Genomic DNA, 17,779 nt, shown 5'->3' on the forward strand with positions numbered 1-17,779 from the left:
GAACTGCACTCTCGGTAGAATATAGAAACAACAATAGAAATAATATCAATTCACAGATAATGAAACTCTCTAATAACAAAGACAGGCTTCCCAAAGTGTGCTGGGTGGGGGTCGCAGAGCCACGTGATGGCTCCAGGGTTCCCACCCTGCTACTAAGGACCAACCGTGGAATCAGGTTTAGTTTGTCTTCAGTATCCCCCATCTCCCTTTCTGTGGTCCTTTCCCTCTCATTGTTGGCTTCTCTTCTCCTTACTCCCCATTTCAGATGTTCTATGCCCAACCTTCCCTCCATCAAAGAAGAAATTAAACATACACTTATTTAGTGTAGATGAATTTCAACCTATTGTTTTAACCAGACTTTTTCATCTTAATTGAGTCTTTGACGATTCTTACATCATCAAGCAAGTGGAAAAATGTTTTTGGACTTCCTAAAATCATACACAAGGCCAGTGAGGAATCCAAAGTTAATTTAGCTGTATGTAGGCAGTAAGTAAGGACCTGTCAGAGGAATAATCTATCCTTTCCCCACTCCCAGCCCTTTAGATGGCAACTTCCTCCCTCGGAAGGATAAAACAGGGTCTGGTGACCATTCCTAAGAGTGGACTGAGGTAGAAGAATTTATGTCCCATTGTCACAAGCATCTCCTAAATATGAATTCAGTCTTCTCTTGACTCGGGTCTTTTTCGCAGGCAGATTTTCTCCTACTGCCTCCCCAACAGCTAAGCTAGCTGATTATAAGTCAGCCATCTACCAATCCCCATTAACTTTTCATCTATTTCCCAAATCACATTTTGCACTTTCTAGCACATAATGCTATTAATAGTGTTATGACATGATAATCATATCTTTTCCATCATTCTGGAATGAAATACATGCTACATCTATTACTTCCACCATGGTAACAATTTCTGACAATATGATGTAACATTGGAGAATACGTCTTCACTCACAGGTATTAAACTGTACCTTATAATTAAGGTCATAAAATTTACATGACTACTATATAATGTGCTTTTGTAACCATAATAACTCACATTTTTTAGTACTTTACAATTCACACTGATTAAATTATTTTACAACTTACAAAGATTCCTTGAGATAGAGGAGGGAAAGCAATTATTATCATCATGCTTATTTAACAGTTAAAAAGACTGAGACTCTGTCATTTGTTTGGTGGTACTGGCCTCTCTACTTTTTCTACTTCTCCTGGAAGGGAAAAGAGAAGAAACTAGCACTGGTAACCATCCATTATGTGTTAGGCACCAGGTTAGAAACTTTTTACAAATACTATCTTTAGCAACTTGCCTTGTTTCCAATGGCTAGTCCATACGGAACTAGACTCTTCTTTTCTTCCCCCATCCTGAACCTCATGACTAATCATCTGAATAATGGTCTCATCTATACCTTTGATTCTTCTTACACTTCAGTATTTCCACCTTAACTACTTAGCAAAGCCCAATTCCTTTCACCGTTGAAATTTACTTTCTCTGCTTCCACACCAAGGCTTCAGTTTGTTGCTTGAGAAAAACCATAAAACCACAAATTCCTGTTCTCTAAATGTGCCTCCACTCTGCCTCTTTATTTACTCTTAGTCAGCTCCTCCTTAGTTCTTCCCACAGTTACTCTCCTCTTTATGACTCCCATTGCATTCACTCAACCCATGATCAGAGTCCCTCTGCAGCACAAAAATCGAGCCATCATTCATCGTCTTCCTTAGCTTCCAGGACGCCTAACTACAAATTTAAACAGGAGAACCACAGATGCTTCTCTCCTTCTTTCTTCCTTCCAGCTTCAGAGGATATGTCCCTCCTCTTACTCTAGAATAAATTCATTTGTTCTTTTGACCCATATTATTCTCAGAATTCTTGGGATTCCTAGTTTTATCCCACCAAGTGCCCTTACCCCTTCGTCCCCCAAAAGCTCAGATCTCTCACATTGAGAAAAACATTAGCCTCTTAGCCTCAAGACTGACTTGTTACCATAAAACCCCCTTTTCCCTCTTGCCAACTAAAGCCATAAAAAAACCCACAAAATAAAAATCTAGTTTACAGTTATCATATCTTGAATTTATACTCAGCTCACTGCAATTTCATTGCTTTCCCCCCAACTTCACGGCTGAAAACTTTCCCCAGAGCAACCAAACGTATCAGTGGGGCTATTCTCAGCTCACTGCTTTCCTGATTCTACAAAACTCTCTGTTGAAGGGAAAACGTCCAATTAGAATTACACTGGGTTCCCATGTAAGGGTGAAGGCTTATGCAAGTATCTCTTCCTCTCATTCTCTGGCATTGGGGCAACTTCACAGCCTTCTCTAACACTAAGATTTACTTATCTATTAAATACAGCTATCCATTCGTTCTCTCCCTCTCCCCGCATCCCAGCGATTTCCCCTCACCTTTACCATAGTTGATATGTAAGATTTATAAATTTTAATATTTATCAGATCACTAATGCTGAATATAAGGAAGGACGCCAGTGACATCCTTGTTGCCAAAATATCCAGAGAGGTCATGTTCACTTAGGTGCCCGTCCTCTTTTATCACGCATCGTGACTGGAGACATAACCATCTACTCAGTCAACAAAGCCAAACATTCTAAGTCATTCTTGACTCTTCTCTCCTTTCCTTCAGCTCCAACAATTCAATCATTGAAAACTGTCAACATTACCTCCCAAATTCTTTTGGAGTCTGTCACCTATTCTCTAATCCAATGACCACTTACCAAAGTGCTAGAGGTACTCTGCACAATTTCTGCCACACTGGTGGTTCTCCACCAAGGCAACTGTGCCCCCAGGGGACACTTGGAAACTCTGAAGACATTTTTGGTTGTCACACCTGGGAATTGGGAGTGCGTACTTCTAGTATCCAGTAAGTATTAGATACTGCAAACATCCTACTATGCAGGGGAACACACCCCTTCCCCCGCCCAAAGACACACACAACACAGAATTGTCTGTCCCCAAATGTTAATGGTGCCAATGCCAAGAAATCTTTACCCAGCCTATGGCAACAGCCTCTTAGCAGGTCTCTCTTCATTCAGTTTTTATCCCCCTTAGGTCTATCACACGGAGCCCTAGAGTGATTTATCTAAAGTGGAAATCTGTCCATACAACTGTCCTGCTTACAACTCTTCAATAGCTTACATTCTCCTCTGGCATAAGGCTTACCCTGTGCAGCTCTTTACTTACATCTCCCCACCTCCTGACTCTCCTCACCTCTTTATTATCCAACAATAATAAAATGCTTTTAGATTTCTCACCTAGTTTGTGGCTTTCTTATCTGTATTCATGCTGTTTCTCTCTTCAAAATGCCTTTTTTATTCCTACTCTCCCTTACCTTTCTAACTCCTTTCCCTCTTGAAAACTGAGCCCACACAACATTTCCCTCAAGAAACCTTCTGTGGGCTTTCCTTCCCTCACACACTGGGCTGTAGGCCCCTTCTCTATATTTCCAAAATAGCTTGTACCAACATGAGTTTAATAACCAGGCTTATAATACTGCATATAAGTTTCTGGGTTTTGATCCACCTCCATTTAGACTAAGTTGCCTGCAGGCATGTCTGTGAGGGCTGTATCTCGTACGTGTTTTTAATATGGCACATAGTAGTTGCTTAAATAAAAAAAAAAATCAATGAATGTTAACTTACATAGACCTAAGAGCTTTACACTTTTCAAAATTCTTTCATATGTAAAATCTCATTTGAGTCTTATAATTCTGTAAGAGGATGTAGCCGGGACAGACATAACAATACCAGTTTTATATATCATTAAACTGGGACTCAGAACTTGAAGTCTTTTACCAAGAGTGACCTGTTTTCTAAGTGGCAGAAGTGACAATGGAATCCAGATCTTTTGGTGTCATGTCCCATGCCCTTTCCAGCATTCCAGACTAGCTGGCCTCACACACACACACACACACACACACCCCTCACTACCACTACCATCACAGGAAACACACACTTATATATTTGTGTATGCATATTTATACTTGCGAAGGTATAGGTATTTGTATATATGTATATATAAATATGGCCAATATAGGTCTTTTCTATCTAAACATATATGTGTATGTATGTATATACATATATAACAATATAAAATCGATGTGGTAATATATACATACCTTAGCTCTCCCTTTGTAATTCTTACAATTCTTTTTTTTTCCCCAAAGATTTATTTTTATTTGAGGAGCGAGCACACATGTGAGTGGGGGGAAGGGCAGAAGGAGAGAGAGAGAGAGAATCCCAAGCGGACTCCCACTGAGCACAGAGCCCAGTGCTGGTCTGGATATCACAACCCTGAGATCACAACCTGAGCCAAAAACAAGAGTCAGATGCTTAACCAACTGGGCCACCCAGGTGCCCCTGTAATTCTTACAATTCTCGATCATAGCATTCATTTCATTCATAGCTCATCCTAAGTTACTCTGGAAAATAAACTAGGCATATCTTCAGCAAAGAAGAGATGCAGAGAGTACCAGATGATGAAAATTGGCAAGTCACGTGTATTTGGCTTGGCTTACTTGGAGACACAGCCTCATATTCCATTTACCCTTCTGCAAATAGTGTAGCCACATGATATGAGATGCAAATAGACGAGAGGAGACCACGGACCTCACAGCCATTGTCCAGGCCTCTCAGAGATAACTAAACACAGCTTCAGTGAATGTCCCATATCTTTAAGAAAGTGCAATTTTTGTGAATGTCTGATAAAAAATCCAGCTTCTGTTCACGTATCAAGCACAGAATATAGCATCTAGTCCCTAAGTGAAACAGACCCATTCCTCTATGATGACATGTCTTAAACAGATTTTTTCGTGTGAACTCACCATGGTATTCATTAGGTTCAAAAGTGCAACTGCACACAGGCAAGATGCTGGAGAGGACGGGTCAGATGTTTCTGGCTGCAGAAATACACCCACGTACAATTTTGGAAGAGGATGATTTGATCTTTTTCTAAAAGTCTGGCTAGGTCAGTAAACTGCAAGAAAGCTTTATAAAATAACTTGAATAAACGTATTAGACATGATCATCTGCTGGAAGCCTTAGCTATGAAACAGTATAACTAAACACAGGTATTTTAAAAATTTGGGGGACAAAATGTCAACAGTGCAGTACATATAGTGTAACAAAGAATCAACATACTTAAAGCAACTGCTGGGCAATTCGTGGAAAATATTTTATTTTCAGATAAATTTAACTATTATATGTACCTGAGGTGTTGAGAATGGTTTAATAGCTTGCATGTTATGTTTTTATCTCTTCATAGAGACTAAGTAATGAAGCAGGCATTAATTTCAAAGAAAAATGACTCACTTAATCAAGAACAAACTTTTCCTATGGGTAGAGAATGTGGGTTCTGGATTTTAAGGATGAGTCTTAGATCCCAAACTGTCTCCAGTGAAACAGTTTGAAATTGAAGTTTCCCAATTACCCCCAATGTCTTAAAAATGTCATTGCCTGGGGGCGCCTGGGTGGCTCAGTTGTTAAGCGTCTGCCTTCAGCTCAGGTCATGATCCCAGGGTACTGGGATCGAGCCCCGCATCGGGCGCCCTGCTCAGCGGGGAGCCTGGTTCTCCCTCTCCCACTCCCCCCTGCTTATGTTCTCTCTCTCTGTCTCTCTCTCTGTCAAATGAACAAATAAGATCTTTAAAAAAATGTCATTGCCTGTTCTCATGAGAATTCGTCTACATTATGATTTTTGCTTCTAGAAACATATCAAATAACATTTTCAATTTAGGCAAGCTGATTTTAAGAAAACCTGGAATACTAAGTCTCATACATAAAACTCAGATATATTGAAGGATATTTGAATTAGTAAAGCATTTTCAGTTGGCAGAATAACACCCCTCAGAGTTGACTCTAAAAGCATTTAAATCTGGAATTACAAAACTGTTAGACATAATTTAGGTTACACTTATGCTAGACATTTTCAGGATAAAAGTGTTTTACAAAATAAAGTGCACTTATCTATTGACTTACTTCTTCCCAGACTCGGAGGTCTCTGTATTAAATACACCAGCAGATTTGATACAATCTAGAATGGCTTAAAAGGGGGAAGTGATGCATTTTTGGCTTTCTCACTATGCTGAAAACCTGTGTGCTCTATCAATTCTTTATTTTTTTTAAGATTTATTTATTTATTTATTTATTTGACAGAGAGAGAGAGAGACACAGCGAGAGAGGGAACACAAGCAGGGGGAGTGGCAGGCAGAGGGAGAAGCAGGCTTCCCGCGGAGCAGGGAGCCCAATGCGGGGCTCGATCCCAGGACCCTGGGATCATGACCTGAGCTGAAGGCAGACGCTTAATGACTAAGCCACCCAGGCGCCCCTCTCTCAATTCTTTTAAGGGAAAAGTGGTGACTAACTGGATATTCAATTCAATCATTTCCAGAACTAACATTCATAAGCAGGAATAAACTGCTTCGGCAATATGACTAAATGGCCTAAGACAAAAGCCTAAGACACCTCACACCAATAAGGTAATGTATGATATTGGCAATTCATGAAGTATGTTGAAATTTGGTCTTAGAAAGTATGCCTGTATAATGTTTAATTATTCAACTGTGCATTAAGTCCTTCATTCAACAAGCATTTACCAAGCACCTGCTCTAATCCACACACTGTTCCAGCTAGACGTTGAGGCATACTACTGCGTAAGGCAAAGCTGCCCCCTCAATAGGGTCTCGCTGCACAGGAGCAGACAGACTGGCAGAGACAGGCAACTCGCAACTGCATGCTAAGGCTGACAAGAGGTACATGAAGAAAGAACCATGGCAGCACTGGGACAGAAAACAAGTGTAATCCGAAAGGGGCACCTGACCCCCAATATTTAGAGCAGCAATGTCCACAACAGCCAAAGTATGGAAAAAGCCCAGATGCCAATCGACAAATGAACGGATACAGAAGATGTGGTGTATATATATATATATATATATATATACACAACGAATACTACTCAGCCATCAAAAAAATGAAATCTTGGGCACCTGGGTGGCTCAGTCATTAAGCATCTGCCTTCGGCTCAGGTCATGATCCCAGGGTCCTGGGATCGAGGCCCGCGTCGGGCTCCCTGCTCAGCGGGGAGCCTGCTTCTCCTTCTCCGACTTCCTCAGCTTGTGTTCCTGCTCTATCTCTCTGTCAAATAAATAAAATCTTTTTTTAAAAAATGAAATCTTACCATTTGCAGTGATGTGGATGGAGCTAGAGGGTATTATGCTAAGCGAAATGAGTCAATCAGAGAAAGACAACTATCATATGATCTCACTCATATGTGGAATTTAAGAAACAAAACAGGAGCTGAGGGGAAGGGAGAGGAAAATAAAATAAGATGAAATCAGAGAGGGAGACAAACCATAAGAGACCCTTAATCAGGGAAAACAAACTGAGGGTTGCTGGAGGGGAGAGGGGTGGAGGGATGGGGTGATGGGCATGAAGGAGGGCACGTGATATAGCACTGGGTGTCATATGCAACTGATGAATCACTGAACTCTACCTCTGAAACTAAGAATACACTATATGTTAATTGAATTTAAATTAAAAAAAAAAGAAAATGAGTATGCATCAAGGAGTTGACAATTCTTTCTGAGAGGTGGTGATATTTGAGGTGCGTTTTGAAGGGTAAGAATACATTTTCCAAGGACATATTGAAAGGCATTCCAGATTGTGGGAACAGCATGTACAGAGGCACGAAGACGTGTTCAGTCATAAAAATTAAGTTGCACATGCCTGGAACAAGATAAGATTGTACATTTTAAGAAAGAAAAAAAGTAGGGCCAAAAGGTAGCTCAAGTCCGATTATGAGATTTTATACATCAAGTTAATGTATTCACTTAATACCTTATTATTAAGAAGTACAAGTTAATGTAACTTCATTGTATTTTCATGCATAAGTTAATGTTCAACATTCACCTATGAGGAAAATGGTGAGAGGGGAGATGGTATAGGAAGGTGGGTACATACATGTTTTTATATTTTTATATATAAACACACACACACACGTGTGTGTGTGTGTATATATATATATATATATATATATATATATATATATATTCATATTATTTTTTTCCAGAAAATATGGTATTTGCTTTACAATTTCTTCCAGGTCAGAGTAGCATGGGTCCTATGCAGCAAAGGCCCTTCATGGTCAGCTGTAACATTTACTACCTCATTTGGCAAATCAAACAGACTGTTTCTTGCTGTCTTCTATTGTTTCCTTGAGCTGTTATATAAAATGTAACATCACTGAATCTTTTGGAGTGTCTTTCTGTTTCCCCAATTATTATGCTATCCCCTTAAGGGCCTAGACTTATTGTACCATTTTAATTTTTTTTACAGCCAATACACTTACATCAGAATGTACCAGCCTCATCATTTCCAGTCTATGTCTGATATTAATTAGTTCTAGAAGAGTGACTTTATTGACTTATAAAATTTGTCTATTTAAAACCATTGGATGCTTTTGAAATGGGCTCTTGCCACAAAATAAATGAGAGTACTGAATTACAGCAAATAGAGTAAAAGAAATATCCATGAACCTCTATTTATATCCATGATAGGAAGGAAGGAGGGGAGGGCAGTGGGGAGGGGAGGAGAGGGAAAAGGAGAAGGGTCAGCTCATTCGTACTATGGAATTCCAATTCTTAAGTTAAAAGGAACGATGAAACCAGAAAGTTACCATTAGGCAAACATTACAGAAATGCTTATTGCAGGCAAGAATCATCAATGGATGCTAAAATTAGTAGGCAAAAGTATGATGAGTAGTGAAATATTTGCACAGTCTCAGAGTACTGCCCCGCTTATTAATGAAAAAGAAAAAAAATACTACCTTTACAATGGGTAAAGCTAGCACATAACACCTTTACTACGTGATCAGGGTTACAATCACCAGTAATCAGTTACAACAGCAGCATACTTCTTGCTAAGATGCACTGAGACGCTCGCTTTACTTGCGGTATCCTAGCCCCAAATGTATAACCTCCACCTAGTCATCAGAAAACCTCAAACAGAAACTGAGGAATATTCTACAAAATGATTAATCAGTTCTGTTCAGAGGCATCAGAGTCATGAAAGATAGACTGAACCACGATTACGACTGGGGGAAGTTAAGAAAAGCTAAGTGCAATATGGCAATTGTCCAGAGGGATACTAGTGGGACAGCTGGAGAGATTCTAACAAGACCCATAGATTCATTAATAGACTGTATCAATATTAACCTTATTTCTGTAATTGCACTACGGCTATGTGATATGTTAACATGAGAGGAATCTGGGTGAGGGCAATATGGCAATTGTACGGTTTTTGTAACTTTTTTATCTAAAAATATTACAAATTAAAGTTATTTAAAACTATAAATGGGCTCTTGTTATAGACTGAACTTTTCAAACAACTATTTTTGTAACAATTACAATGAGATTAACTTTCACATTGCAATTCTTGAGCTGAAACCTTTATATGTATCAACGTGACGTGACATAAATACACAGTAAGTAATATCCCCACAAAGGAGAGTTTTCCAGTTGGAGATTTGGCACTCTTGTACGGCTAATGAAGATGCTCACGGTTAGTGTTATACATAGAATTTAGGGCAAAGGAGAAAATAACCTTAAAATGCAAAGAAGTCTATAAATGCAAAAGCATTATTAATTTTTAAGTATTTATTATCTATGTGCCAATTACTGGGCCAAGACAAAGAAGTAGAAAACACAGTCTTTGGACCTGAAACCTTTATAACCTAGTTCAGGAGACAGGATGAGTAAGTATGTGCAATAACAGCTCATGTTTCTCATTTCCTCCTCGTGGCATTTCCATGGGCAGGCACCTCACTAGAGTAACACTCTGGGTCCCCGTATTAGTCATTTCCAGGCTGCTGTAACACAATACCTCACATGGACTGGCTTGGACAACAGAAACGTATTTTCTCACAGTTCTGGAAGCTGCAAGTCCAAGATCAAGATGTCAACAGAGCCGGTTTCTCCCAGGGCCTCTTTCTTTGGCTTGCAGCGAGCTGACTTTTCACTGTGATCTCAACGTTACCTTTTCCCCATGGACCGGCATCCTTGGTGTCGCTCTTCTTATAAGGCAACCAGTCCTATTGGATTGACCTTGTTTAACCTTAATTATCTCCTTAAAGGTCCTACCTACAAACACAGTCACAATGGGGGTTAGTTGGGGCTTCAGCATGGGAATTGGAGCAGAGAGGAGACACAATTCAGTCCGGAAAAGCCACGCTGAAAGAAGACTGGCTCCGATCAACCACCAAGAGGTACTGAGCAAGTGCAGCTCATCTCGACCTTCCCCTCTGTTCTTCGATTCTGCCCGTCTGCCGGCAAGATGCATTCTCGTCCGCTCTGTTGCCCGAGTGGTAAACTCAGGAAGACCGTCTCTGCTCCTCTAGAAAGAGGTGGTGTGTGGGGAAGCAGGACCTCTATGATCCGGGAGATAAGCCTGACTCATTCAGGATACAGTATTAGCAAACCTGCTGTCCAAAACTTCTCCTCTATAAAGTTTTATCAGCTAATTTAAAAAAGAGGTAAGATTTTGAGCGCAATCTGCCCGGATCCCCATATCTGTCTCTCAACTGGTTCTGAACTGAGTAGAGGAAAAAGATACTATTTGTTGGGCCTCCTCATACCGTAATAACATATTTACATATCTCACCTTTTACATAATATAAAATATCCAAGACAGTATAATTGAATAGTTCTTAGAAACATTTCTACTATAGACATTTAAAAACCGTTTCATAGAAAATGACTTTGTGAACAAGACAAGGATGCCCACTCTTGTCACTTTTATTCAACATAGTCCTGAAGGCCTACACAGACCAATTAGGGAAAAAAATTAAAGGCACCTAAATCAGAACAGAAGAAGTGTAACGGTCTCCACTTGCAGATGACATGTTATATATAGAAAACCCTAAAAACTCCACCAAAAAAACTGTTAGAAGTAATAAACACATTCAGCAAAGTTGCAGGATGCAAAAATCACCTGAATTTTTAGACACTAATATGAACCACCAGAAAAATAAAAAACAAGAAATAAAAGACAGTAACATGTGTTGGCAAGGATGTAGAGAAAGGATGTGGGTTTTTGTAAGTTGGTGTAGCCACTGTGGAAAACAGTGTGGAGATTCCTCAGAAACTTAAAAATACAACTACCATATGATCCAGCTATCCCCTTCTGAGTATTTATCCAAAGGAAACAAAGTCATTAACTCCAAAAGACATCTGCACCCCCATGTTGACCTCCAGCATTATTCATAATAGTCAAGACATGGAAACAACCTAAGGGTCCAATGAATGAAGAAAATGGCCAAAGGAAGAATATACAACAGAATATTATTCAACCATAAAGATAAGGAGAGCCTGCCATTGACAACAAGATGGCTGGGGCTTGAGGATATTATGCTGAGGGAAGTAAATCAGCCAGGGAAGAGAAAGACAAATACTACATGGTATCACTTATATGTGGAATAAAAAAAAAAAAAAAACTCATACAGAGAACAGATTGGCGGTTGCCAGAGGCAACTGTGGCAAAATGGGAGCGGTCAATAGCTACAAACTCCCAGCTATAAGTTAAGTCTTGGGGATGTCACGTACAGCATGGTGACCACAGTTAACAATACTGTGTTGTACATTTCAAAGTGCTAGGAGAATAGATCTCAAAAGCTCTCATCACAAAACTGCTAACTATGTGTGGTGATGGATGTTAACTAAATTTACAGTGGTGATCATTTCACAATATGTATATTGATCAAATCAGTATGCGGTACACCCAATATAATGCTATATGTCAATTATACCTCAATGAAAGAAGATTAAAATAAAAAAAATATTGACTGTGAAATTGCATTTTATTTTCACAAAACAGATGATTAAATCATCATTTAGTCTCCATTGTGGCAACTTGTTTCACATTTGGCTATTAATTTCAAATTAGAGTCACAAATAAAGAAGCAGATCAACTCATTTTTAGTATGATTTTTGTTTTATAGGTATGGATGACACCAAAAGGTCACAGTATTTAGATGCTACTTCAGTAATTATATTTGCACATCTCTTTTACGAGTTCATTTGTACAGCACTATTTCTGAAAAACATCACTAGTTTCATCAGAACTACTGATATCAAAAGCAAATGAGCCTTTCCTTCAATGATGATTAAACAAACGAAGAAGGCAACTATAGTAAGAGGTGTATATTTTTACTCACAGTAAATATGTCTACTTTTATATGTGGATATGAATGCTTTTTGCTTTAAAATAAGTTTAAAAACTGAAAATCATCTTAGTTTATTTCAGACATCCGTGTCCCGTGCTACAATGTTTACAACTGACCTGTTATACATGGGATGTATTCCTACTAACATGCTACATAATTTTCACATGTCTTGAGACTCTGTCAAACCAATCTGTGTGGACAAAACAATCTATTTCTGAATTACCCACTTGTTAGTGTTCAGAAGTAGAAAGAATCTTTTGGCAATAATTAACAAGGTATGCCCGTGCATATTAGCACATAAAGATTAAATTTTTAACACTCAACTTCATTTCATGCTGAAACAAATCCTATTGTGGTAACTCTATGCTAACCAATGGCATCTCATTCATTATTACCTAATTAACCTACTAATAGCCATATCATAGGCGTTTGTGTCTATGATTATTTTCAATATTGGTTTTAAAAGCTATTAAAGGAATGCAATCCTATGTATTTCCAAAATCTATCTGGGAAACCTGATTGTTGCAATTGATACAGAGGAAAATACCCTCCCCGTTGGATATTGTTTGTTGCAGCGTATGGGTGATTTCTTAGGGTCCCCATTTTTATCTACATAGTAAGTACTGAAAGTGTATACTGGGAAACAAAATAGTGAGGCAATATTCCCAGAAATTTGAGGGCAAAAGCTAAATAACTGGTACTAGTTACATCAACTATATTATTTTATATTATCTTATTTTTTTTAAATCCTGCCCAAGTAGGAATAGAAAGGTTTTTTTTGTTTGTTTGTTTTTTATTACCATATAATGTATTATTTGTTTCAGGGGTACAGGTCTGTGATTCATGAGGCTTACACAATTCGCGGGAATAGAAAGTTTTGAAAACAAAATGCTGAGACTATTAAAAAAAAAAATGAGATCACTTATAAAGTCCATTACAATGTCCAGAAAAAGAAGTTATCCATGAGAACCATACGCCATTATCAAAATTCAAAACTTGTTGCTGTAACAATCATCTGTAGATCATGAACACATTTTTTTCGAAATCCTCTTTCCAGTCAAATCACAGCGTGGCCATGGGATTGCCTGAATCTGACTGATGAGTTTGTCCTTGTTTACCATACATAACTGCAGTGGGGGCAGGTGGTCCGTGTTCTGGCTCCCCACAAGCGCAGGAAAGAAAAGAGAAGCATCCCTCAAGAAAGGTACGGGTGATGGAAAATGCTGGCAGGGGCCTCATGAGCTGCTGCTACTGCACGGTTTACCACTAGATGTCCTGTGGACTAAGCAAGAACACTGGTGCATATATTTGCATTCTTATCCCAGCAATGGAGGTTTCTGATTTTAATCATGTAGCTCTGGATTTCCAAAATAGCCTGGTCAATCATTTTCGGCTACATTTTCTATTGACAGAGGCCAAATAAACTACAATGATGCAGGTTAGGTAACGAAGCCCAGTGTGCCGTTGTCATGCTTGCCAAGAATTATAAAAGTATGATTGAAATATTTATCTCAGAATCTTTCATAATGAGGAAAGTGCGCACACACAAATATAACTCCCTTCTTGCAAAGGTAGATCTTTTAATTAAGCTTCATTTTCCTCATTTAAGCAAGCTCAACAGGCTGTCCTGTGATAGGTTTCCTTCTTTTTTTTGTGAAGGGTAATAATACACGGGGATAGCAAAACAATTATAATTTATTCAGGGGAACCATTCACACCATGTTATCTTCCAGGACTCCTAAGCAAATTAAAGTTGAAATGGTACTGTCTGTCAATTTGGGTGATTATTATGGTGAATCTGTGAAGTACAGAAGGTATTTAAAAGCAATGTGATGTCTTTCTCCAATTCCACCTCCTAACAAGGAATTCGAGTACCTGCAGATACCAATAACGTGTGCCAAAACGTGGTGTGAAAGGGTGTCTCTAGCTCCAATTGTTTGAGTATGGCACTCGGTATAAGGCTGACAATGCATCCATGCAAACCCCCAGTGTTGTCAGAAAAGGAAATGGAGGCATAAGCTGTTCTCAGCGGTGCCTAGTGAGAACCCCACAGACATAAAGCCAACAGCAAATGCCTCCCCTGGCAGCCCTGGGATATGCTGGCAGGAGGGGGAACCTTGACACAGATGCCAAGGCTGGGGATAATCATCACCAAGGTCTGTAATTCCCCAGTGTACTCTTTTGGGGAGTTTGACTAAATATGCTGAAAACCATTTCTGAGGGGAAAAATTAAAGCAAATGAAATTATTTTTGAAATTTTAGAAACTCTGTAGCCTATTACAAAAAAAAATTTTTTTTGAACTGTCCTTGGCCTCCCCGGGGTATACAGGTGCCCCATCAGACATGGGGGGGGGACATGAAACCAAGCTGATGAATGAGATTCCAGGTACAAGTAACCCTGCGACGCCACAAGTCACGTTCTCTCAAATGAGTGGGTTATGACGCTCCCAAGACAACTGCCTTTGTTGTCCCCCTTGGCAAGCTTGCTTCCGCCACTGCTGCAGCCCCCTTAACTATCTCCCCAGCAGCCACCGGCCGAGACAAAGGGAAAAGATGTGATGAACTGCAAACTTTCTCAGCTTCACTGAGAAGCACCTCAGGAACAAGGGGGCAAACCTTCTTTAGCATACATAACCCACAGCTGCCACAAATTAGGTACCTTCCACTGGGGCTGCTAAGAGGTCTTGCTTTAAAGAGGACTTTTCTGAATCACTTTCCTGTTTCTAAGGCCTTTCAGGTGATTTCTTAGGGCGAAAGAGAAGAGACTGGAAGGCAGGGGAGGGGGTGGGAGGGACAGAGATTCATTCTTTTATACATTTTTCTGAACAAATATTTATCGAGCCCCTGTGTGTGGCATGTTTTACCCAAGTTGGTTCTATACTCCCTTGCATTCACACAGGACAATGAGACTCAGAGAAAAATCCAAAAAGCAATTTTTTTTAAATTGATCACACAGGAGGAAAAGGGAAAGTTGAAGTACTAGGCGAGAAAAAAGCGTCAAAGTGTGGCCTTCTGCAGGGTGAATAATTCCAAGTCACTGAGGCTGACGGACACTTTCCTGCCTCCGCTCCTTTGCTTATGGTGAGCTCTCTCCCTGGAAACTTCCATTTATTCATCTTTGCTTAACATCTTTTACCACCTTCCAAGGCCCATTTTGCATACTTGTTCCTGTGTAGAGCTTTTTTTTCAGATTTACTCATCTCTCTCTGATTTATGTATCATTTGAACAATGATAATTCATAGTTGACACTTCTTTAGGACTCTGATTTTATTCCAGCATACATTATTAATGAAATCAGTTTTCCTCATAAATAAACAGTACTGTTAAGGATAGGCCCATTTGTGTAAAGATTCCAATGGCTTGTACTAAATAAACTCTTGTTGAGTATGTTAAACTGATTGAGTTTACTTCCTTATGGTTTTCAGACCTGTAGCAAAGTCAATGCTAGAAGTCAGGCCTACCAACACACTGCTGTGTTGAAGGCTGGCCCACTCTACCACTCTGTTCCTAGGTTGATACGTGAATTAACTATTTAACACAATGACCAAACGTGATGATCATGTTTCCAAATGTAAAGTTTATATCTATGTAAACATACTAGATTAAATCCAAACTCCCCATAGACAGTAAGGAGTTCTGTCTTTGGGGAAGAATGAAAGAGAAAAATGCTAATTCATCATTACCTTTAAGTGATTTCCAAGGTTCATTTTCTAAATGGCAAATAACTACAGTTCTAATTGTTAAGTAATGATAATTTTAGTTAAAATCAAATCGTTTAAAATGGTGAAACTTAAAAACATCAAGAAATATTGATTCCAGCAAATAAACAGGCACATTTCAAAATTTAAACCAGACCAATAATTTTTAGATCAATAGGTGATGTACTGGTCATCTTGCCCCATAGTTAATTTTGATATGCCAAGATAACAGAAAAAAAAATCAGATTCATAAAACTTATTTGAGTTATTCAAATATAACTGTGTGATGATTCACTTTGTTCGATTATCAGCCTTTATGAGTCACCCTATTTTAAGTGATCTGAAGGAATTCCAAGTTTTTATAATAAAAGCAGTTGTTTCCTTCATAGAACTTACTGCAACAATTTGTTTTGTTTTGTTGTTACCTTAACTAGAGTGTAAATTCCATGAAGTCAGGGAACATGACTTGTTCTCATTGCTCTTTTCCCAGGGCTTTATCTATAGGACACGTAGAGCAGGTATTCAGTTAATGTTCTGTGAATGAATACGAATGAATGCATGAGTGAATGAAACACAACTTCAGAAGCTAAAACTATATCACATCACTATATAGTCTATGTCTATAAAATGTGGGAGAGAACAGTTAAAAAGTGAAAATTTCAGCCAATCAACCAATTGTTAGGTCATCCCTCACTCAAATCAATCACTTAATTATTTTATTGCATGATATGTCCATTGAGTTCATATCAACCAAATCCACGGAGAAATGACCCTCTAGTAAGCCAGGCTGTATCTGATAACATAAGTGGCAAGACCTTTTAGAAATTTTAATGCAAACAAGATGTTCATATAGTCATATTGGAATTTTATGCTTATAACAAAATCAATATTTCTGCATTTTCAAAATTCCATCTTCACTTAGTCTATAAATCTCCATTGCAAGGATTAAGTAAATCAGAATCAATAAACATAAGGAATCACTTGATGCAAAGCCATTAAATAGTTTAGAGGAGAGAGAGGCAGGGAGGGAGGGAAGGGAGGAAAATATATAATTAAGAGGACAGTAATAAATATAACAATGTAATAAAATAGCAACTGCCCCATGCATACATACATACATGTGCACACACACACACACACACACACACACACACACACTGGACGTTACCTTGAGACATACAGGCAGCTAGATGAGCAATATAAAAACACCCTTGTTTCTATTAAAATGGCATCTCAGATTCTTGAGTAGAGGGAAAAACAATCTATTTTAAAAAGACAAATTTCAGACATGCCTGTGATTGTTTATCGACTTAGTATTCAGTATTTATGCACCGGAGAAAGTTCATCAGAGCAATATTTAAGTAGAATTCCATAAAAGAGATGCAGCACATTTAATCTTGTCATCTAGTTCTATGTGCATCGTGAAGTATTTTGTATATTATTAATAGAAAATCTCCTAGAGAAACTATTAGTAAGCAAGGTTTGCATATTCTGGTTTTTTCTGGAATTTTTTTCTTTCTTTCTTTCTCATGGAGGACAAAAAGAAAGCAAAGCATAAAATTAAAGCATCTCCTTTGTTCACATGAGTCGGTACTTCTCCATATTCCTTTTATGCTGTCTGGATTTCCAAATGTGCCCTTATCATTTTTAGCAAGTGAAAATTGGGAAGAAAAATAGAAATGTAATATGTATTATTATATTTTAATGTGATGTTCTACTTTTCTGTTTGTAGATATTGAAGTTTTTGTCTGACTTCATTAAACATTTAATAAATCACCACCAGTTTTGTGACAGACTTTACCCATAACACAAACAGCAGGAGGTATAAACCCAGCTCAGTTCATATAGGCATATAATATCAGT

The sequence above is a fragment of the Zalophus californianus genome, chromosome 4 (assembly GCF_009762305.2).
Source record: "Zalophus californianus isolate mZalCal1 chromosome 4, mZalCal1.pri.v2, whole genome shotgun sequence".
Classification (NCBI taxonomy): domain Eukaryota; kingdom Metazoa; phylum Chordata; class Mammalia; order Carnivora; family Otariidae; genus Zalophus; species Zalophus californianus.